The sequence below is a fragment of the Notechis scutatus genome, chromosome 4 (assembly GCF_049901735.1).
Source record: "Notechis scutatus isolate UNSWTSFEM ecotype Mainland chromosome 4, rNotScu1.2, whole genome shotgun sequence".
NCBI classification, from domain to species: Eukaryota; Metazoa; Chordata; class Lepidosauria; order Squamata; family Elapidae; genus Notechis; species Notechis scutatus.
Window position 1 is genome coordinate 71,736,560 of NC_142012.1, and position 6,686 is coordinate 71,743,245.

Sequence of the window (6,686 nt, forward strand, 5' to 3'; positions counted from 1 at the left end):
GTTTATTGCATGAGGGACATCCGGGCATTGTGCGGATGAAATCACTCGCATGCAGCTATGCTTGGTGGCCGGGAATCGACAAAAGAATTGAGGCCTGGGTCGCTACGTGCCAACGTTGCCAGGACGTCAGCAACGCCCCACCTAAAGCAAGCCCAACCGAATGGGAAATGCCGAGGGGACCGTGGTCCCGTATTCATATTGACTTTGCGGGGCCTACCAAAAGTCACACTTTCCTGATTACTGTCCACTCCTATTCTAACTGGCTCGAGATTCATCGAATGCACACAACTACAACTGACTCAGTTATTAATAAATTAAACAGTCTATTTGCCACACACGGGTTTCCGGACGTGTTGGTCTCGGACAACGGCCCACAGTTCACTGCATTGCCCTTTGACTGCGTGGTGGCCACGGCTGTCAGAACTTCACAACAAGGTTGTAAGTACCATTGGGTTTTGTCTGTGGTAACTTTGGTCACTAAGCGACCGGTGATTAGTCAAGGACTACCTGTATCTAAATCTATCCTTTGGGTTTAAACTATGATTCATGGCTTAGTGGACCTTGCAAACTCAGTTATGGCTTGATCAGTAAATTAAGTTAAATAAATTCCTAGATTAAAGTCACATGTGAATCTGTTAGTTTCTATTAGTTCTTTCGTACACTTTACATTAAGGTAATCCTCAACTTGCAACCACAATTATGCCCGACATTTCTGTTGCTAAGCAAGACAGTTGTTAAATGAGTTTTGTCCCATATTACGACCTTTCCTGCCATAGTCAGTGAATCACCACGGTTGTTAAGTTAGTATCACAGTTGTTAAGTGATAATGGCTTCTCCATTGACTTTGCTTGTCAGAAGGCCGTAAAAGGTGATTACATGACCCCGGGACTCTGTAACCATCATAAATATGAGCTAGTTACCAAGGATCTTAATTTTGATCACAAGACCATGGGGATGCTGCAGTGGCCATAAATATATTAACAACTTTTAACAGTCAGTAAATGTAAATATGTTCAGGATCTCTCTTGTATCAGAGCAGAGGTCTATCTAGCTCAACCTTCCCAGAATTCCCTAGCCAGCAACCCTTTGTTGGGAATTTGAGACAATGTCCGGAGGGCACCCAGGTTGGGAAAGTTGATCCAGTCCACAATTCTGTTGTTTGTAGTCTAAGTGGTATCTTAGGAACAGCCAGTTCTGCACCTCAGGAACAAAACACCACAAACTCTCTTCAACAATGGGCAACATATGATTCAATAAGTGGGGAAAAAAAAACAGGCTGTTGCAGTTTTTAATAGGGGTGGTAGCCCACATTAAAGAAGACAGGTTTTGTGGCACCTTTGAAAGCTAAACAAACGTATTGTAAAGTTTAAGTTTAGTTACGGAGTAAAGCTAAAATGGTGTGCAGCTTATCCCAAGATAAATTACTAAACTCAACTAGTTTTTGAGCTCTTGTGTTCGGTTAGTAATAGCAATAGCACTTAAACTTCATAGTTCTTTTCAGCCCCTCTCCAAGCAGTTTACAGAATCAGCATATTGCCTCCAACAATCTGGGTCCTCATTTTACCCACCTCGGAAGGATGGAAGGCTGAGTCAACCTTGTTCCGGTCAGGAGTTCCAGGATCGAATTCCTGCCTATGGGCAGAGTCAGCCTGTAATACTGCAGTTTAACCACTATACCACCACAGCTCTTAATTAACTTCTTCATCTCCAGCAGTACTTGTTTAGCTGCTTGTGCGACAAAAGAAAGGAATACTACACAAACGTCAGCAAGTACACAAGGGAGCTGCTTGATGAGCGAAAAAATCAACATGCACAGCGAATGCAAATTCAGGAACTCGGAAAGCCTCACTTGAAACAGCAGGGACCTGGATCGCAGCAGCCTGGTCTCTCTGAACTAATGCAGAGCTTGGATGGTCTCACTGAGGTAATGGTTTTCCAAAGATTGCCTGCTTGGGACTGGAGTTGGGGAAAGCAACATTGCCAGGATATTGCTACGTCTCCAAGCACCATTTCCAAACCCCCTCCCTCAACTAAACTACAGTTCAGAAGAATGAAATGGCCAAAATAACATGCATTTGGAAAATTTCACACACTCCCACAACATTTGGATATGGAAGCATCTTGACCATTGCATAACAGAACCTGAAATATTTGTCATCCTGTGTTGTGGGCTGTGATAATGACTTCCATCATTTGCTGATTTTTTTTAAAAAAACTATTTAATTAGAAAATGTACATTTGTTGGTTATACAACAATAAAAGCAATAACCCTGCAGCTCCCTGGCAACAGCAATCAGTTAAAGAAGCCCCTTGATGAGACCTATCCCACTCCAGATTCCCCAGGCCGATTGGCAAAGCCAAGGTCTTCAGAGCCTTGTGAAACAGGGTCAGAGTGAAATAAAGCACCTTTGGGTTTTTATCTCGATGTAATAATAGATGCTGTCAATACTGCTTTTCTTTCCAAGAGAGCTCAGGGCAGTTTCTGAGAGAAGAATTTTAAAAAATGTAAATGAAACCATCATATAAAAAGTTGAACATTCTGTTTGACAAAAATAAATATTTACATAATTCGGGGGTGGGGAGGCTACTTTGTCAATTATATTCAAGATGGCACAGAAGAAGGGATACTAAACCAGAGTTAAAGCATTTTTCCTAAAGGCCGTAATTTAAGGTACAGCATTTTTCAAAATCAGCCCTTGGCATGTCCAATTAAAACTTGCAAGAAGAAAATAATGTATCTATTGGTATTTCATTCCCACTATGATGGCTCTGTGGACAGGTGGGAAGATAAATCAGCTTAAACGTTTCTTTTCAGTGTGGTTAATTGAGCTAGAAGGGTTAATACTGTATCTGTGTTAAAAGGTTTCTGCATTAATTCTCTTCCCAGTTACCATGCTGCAAAAAATAAGTCATGATACATGTCTTGACAAACCAGATCATTTTTATGTATTTCTTGGCGCAGCAAATGTCAAAAGAAGTTTCTGAAATGGAAGAAGAACTCGGTAGCACAGAGGTTACGTTACAAGAGTTGGAACATAAGAACATTGAGGTGGAACAGTATTTGGAATGGTGCTCATATGTTGATTTCCAAGGCTTTGAGGCAACAACAAAGCAAAATATTGAAAAGTTTCAGTCCATTAATCAATTTCTACGGCCCAAAGCTCAGGTACGAGATGCAGATTTAAAAGGTGTGGCACAATATTATTGTTTTTGCCTTGTTAAGGGTGCGCTTGGAGATAATGCTGTACATGTAGTTGCGTGTTTCTTATGGTTTAATAATCCAAAGCAACTTGGATTATTGGACATGTTGATCTAGTTTGCAGAAAGTGTGTTCTGGTGTAATTGGATGACTCTATGTAAGAGATAGCAATGTAACAATACCTCCCTTAAGATTTATCGCTGCCTTTATATTACAGCCCTATTTTCAAGCTAGATCTGCGCTGGAAGCCATAAATGCCAACTACTGCAGAGAGATTGATGCTACTCTGAAAGCATGTAGAGAAGAAACAAAGGAACTGATTCTACAGTTAGATATGTTAGAAAAAGATCAAAAATCCTGTGGTGTTGCTAATATGTCACGAGAAGAAGAAAACCATAAGCTAAGATATAAACTGGAAGCAACCGAACAAGATACAAAGGTGTGTTTGACACCTCAGCCTGATGTCTCTTCATTTGTCTAATCTGATTAATGCTTAGTTCTTTTCTATGCAGCTTTTCCTGGTATGCCATTTATTAAATTTCTATTTAGTCTCTGCTTTCCCAAATATATGATGTTCCCAAATCCATTCTAGTTCTTAAATAGGTTTCCTGAGAGAATATGTTTTATCCAACTTTTTTAGTTGAAAGGAACAGATGATAGAAAAATTAGTTCATCAATGAGGCAGACTTTGACAAATCATGACATTTTGATTTAAAATAAATCTATAGGATGACGCTTATAAATCTGTGGTTGCAGGAAACATGATATTGGGTAATCTCTGCCCTATAAAAATAAAGAGTGTTTTCCCAATAGATGCATGAAATGGCACCGGGTTACCTTTTATAAATGAGGAAGTACCCTGTTGGGAATTAGTTTTGCTTATATTCGTCTTCCTTTGATGCTGCATCTCTTACTATTGTTTTTCTGATCGTTTTCACTGTTTTCAGGCCACACTTTTTTTTATAAAGAGCCCAGCATTCAAAATATTGGAATCATTGTGATCTTCAGAGCTTCAGATCCAATTAACTCTACATGTATCGGAGTTATCACCAATAACAGCTAAACGTTTTTTCCACCTTTGAAAATAAAATCTGGAAGTGGTGTTCCATTTTCTAATAACACACTTTCTTTTTCAAAGAATCTGCAGTTGAAAATCCAAGAACTAGAAAGCATAATAAATGAAGGAAGTAAGAATCTCCAGGAAAAAGAGAAAACAATAGCCATACTAGAAATGAAACTTAATGTGAAAGCTTCCAGGAGTGAAGTCATCAAGCTTCAAGCTGCATTAGAGGAAAAAGAAAATTGCTTAAGAAATGCATTAAGTGAGAGAGAAGTACTCAGGGTATTGTATGTATTAACATAAGTGACTTCTCATGTTGGGAGTAAAATATTTATTCATGGGATTCACACAAATGTCTTAGATCTTCACATTTTCTCTCTGCAATTCCTATATAAAACTTATGCAATGTTCTGGGCTGCTGGACACTGGAAGGCAAGTTTATACAAAGGAATGATCAGCTCACAATGTTATGCTTCCTCCCATACTCCTCCTCAAAGAAAATGAAAGTGCTCTACAACTTTGGCCCATTCTCTGGTGTTCTCTAGTATTTTTAATGCAATTCAGTTATTTGTGGAATGAAACCACGGAAGGACAATTTCCTGCAGATCAGATATGGCACCAACTGTGATTTGACAGGGTGCTAACTCTGATCTCTTGCTGGATCCAAACCTCCATCTGAAAAGGGTCCTGACATTATTACTTTGATCTGAAGAGGTATGTAGCTCATTTTTACTAAAAGTCTATTATCTAATATGTAAATATGATTTCATTTTCTAAAGTGCTTATTGGGCACTTGGAAATATACAACTGTTGTTGTCTTCTCAAGAGATCATGTTTTTCTTTTTCTTACTAGGCCCAGGTGGATAAAGGTGTTGGATTATATAAGGAGGAAATTGAAGGCCTGAGAACTCAGCTTGTTAATTAAAGCTGATATGGCAAGAATGAAACAATCCAAATTGTTTGATCGAGAGTAAGTTCCATTTCCTTGAAAAGGCAATTCTATAGAGCACAGATTCTGTCCTCATTTGGATATTTATCATCTGGACACTTGGTGCATTTTTCCGTATCTGAGAAAGCAAAAAAGCAATATTTCTTTAATATTTTGTCCTTTTATCTTACAAGAAATGCCTTCTTTGGATAACAGCTGATACCTTGGGCATTTCCCAAAAGTATTTCTTAATGATTTCATTAAAAAGAGCATAAGAAGGATATAATTTTTTTTAGAAAAATGTAGTTAGGTATATGAAGTTGAGGGAAGTGCTAGGATGGTAATTATTTCCAGTATAATGTATAGAATCTTCATAGGAACCTATGTTATTAGAAGTTAACAATGAATCATATAATCTTTTTATGCAAACATCCTGAGTCCTGCCACCTGGCAGTTAATATACTGGACTTTTTTTTTTTAGTATTTATTTGATTTGTCAATCGCTTACAAGATACACAGGTATAAGAATAAATATACTGTAGTTTTGAATACATGAGATAGATACTTATAAGAAAAATAAAAAACAATAGGACAGGGATGGTAGGCACGATAGGTGCGCTTATGCATGCCCTTACAGGCCTCTTATGAAGGGGATGAGGTCAATAGTAGCAGTCTAAGGTTAAAGTTTTGGGGGTTTGGGGAAGAAACCACAGAGTCAGGTAGAGTATTCCAAACATTGACCACTCTGTTGCTGAAGTCGTATTTTCTGCAGTCAAGTTTGGTGAGTTTGTATCTATTGTGTGCTCTTGTATTGTTATAATTAAAGCTGAAGTATTCATTTGCAGGTAGGACATTGCAATGTATGATTTTATATACTATATTTAGATCGGACCGGAGGCGGCGTAGTTCTAGGTTTTCTAGGTCTAGAGTTTCATTGACCTTACTTGGATTTGGGGAGAATTCTAGAGATCAAATAGAAAGTGTTTTAAATGAGATCTAGTTTGGTTTTGGGGAGAATTCTAGGGGTCAAATAGGAAGTATTACATTGATAGACTTTATTTTATAAAAGAAAATAAACAAAACCTACTTATAATCAAACAAACTGAAAATTACACTGCTAACCAGTAGAAAAAATTATAAATTTTATTTATACAATTTATTTATATATTTTTGTTCTGTCTCACCTGTGGCCACGAGGTGAGAGTCCAAATGTCCAAAGGAGAAAAAACACGAACAGACAATATCAGGAACAACAGAGTTAACTTTCCTTTGGCTTAATTCGTCGTTGGCAGTTTTCCCAGAAGCTGTCAGCAAATTCAGATAATGACCAGAACTATAAATCAGAGCCGAATGGCAAACAGAAAACTTTTTCCAAACTGCAAACGCAAATAACAAAGTTTGACCCGAATGGGGATTCCAAGCTAACACGCCTCCTTATATTTCCTGAGGGGCGTGTCAGTCTCTTTCCTCAGTCCTTGATTCGACGTCTCCTTCCAGTT

The 6,686-nt window shown here is 38.2% G+C and overlaps 1 long non-coding RNA gene across 1 annotated transcript; it reads left to right on the forward strand.

Moving 5' to 3' along the window:
- Positions 1-3,015: 3,015 nt before the first annotated feature.
- Positions 3,016-4,486, forward strand: LOC113429865 (uncharacterized). Its single transcript, XR_015749624.1, has 3 exons — positions 3,016-3,166; positions 3,417-3,638; positions 4,147-4,486. It is a non-coding gene; the product is annotated as an uncharacterized LOC113429865 (long non-coding RNA).
- The last annotated feature ends 2,200 nt before the right edge of the window (positions 4,487-6,686 follow it).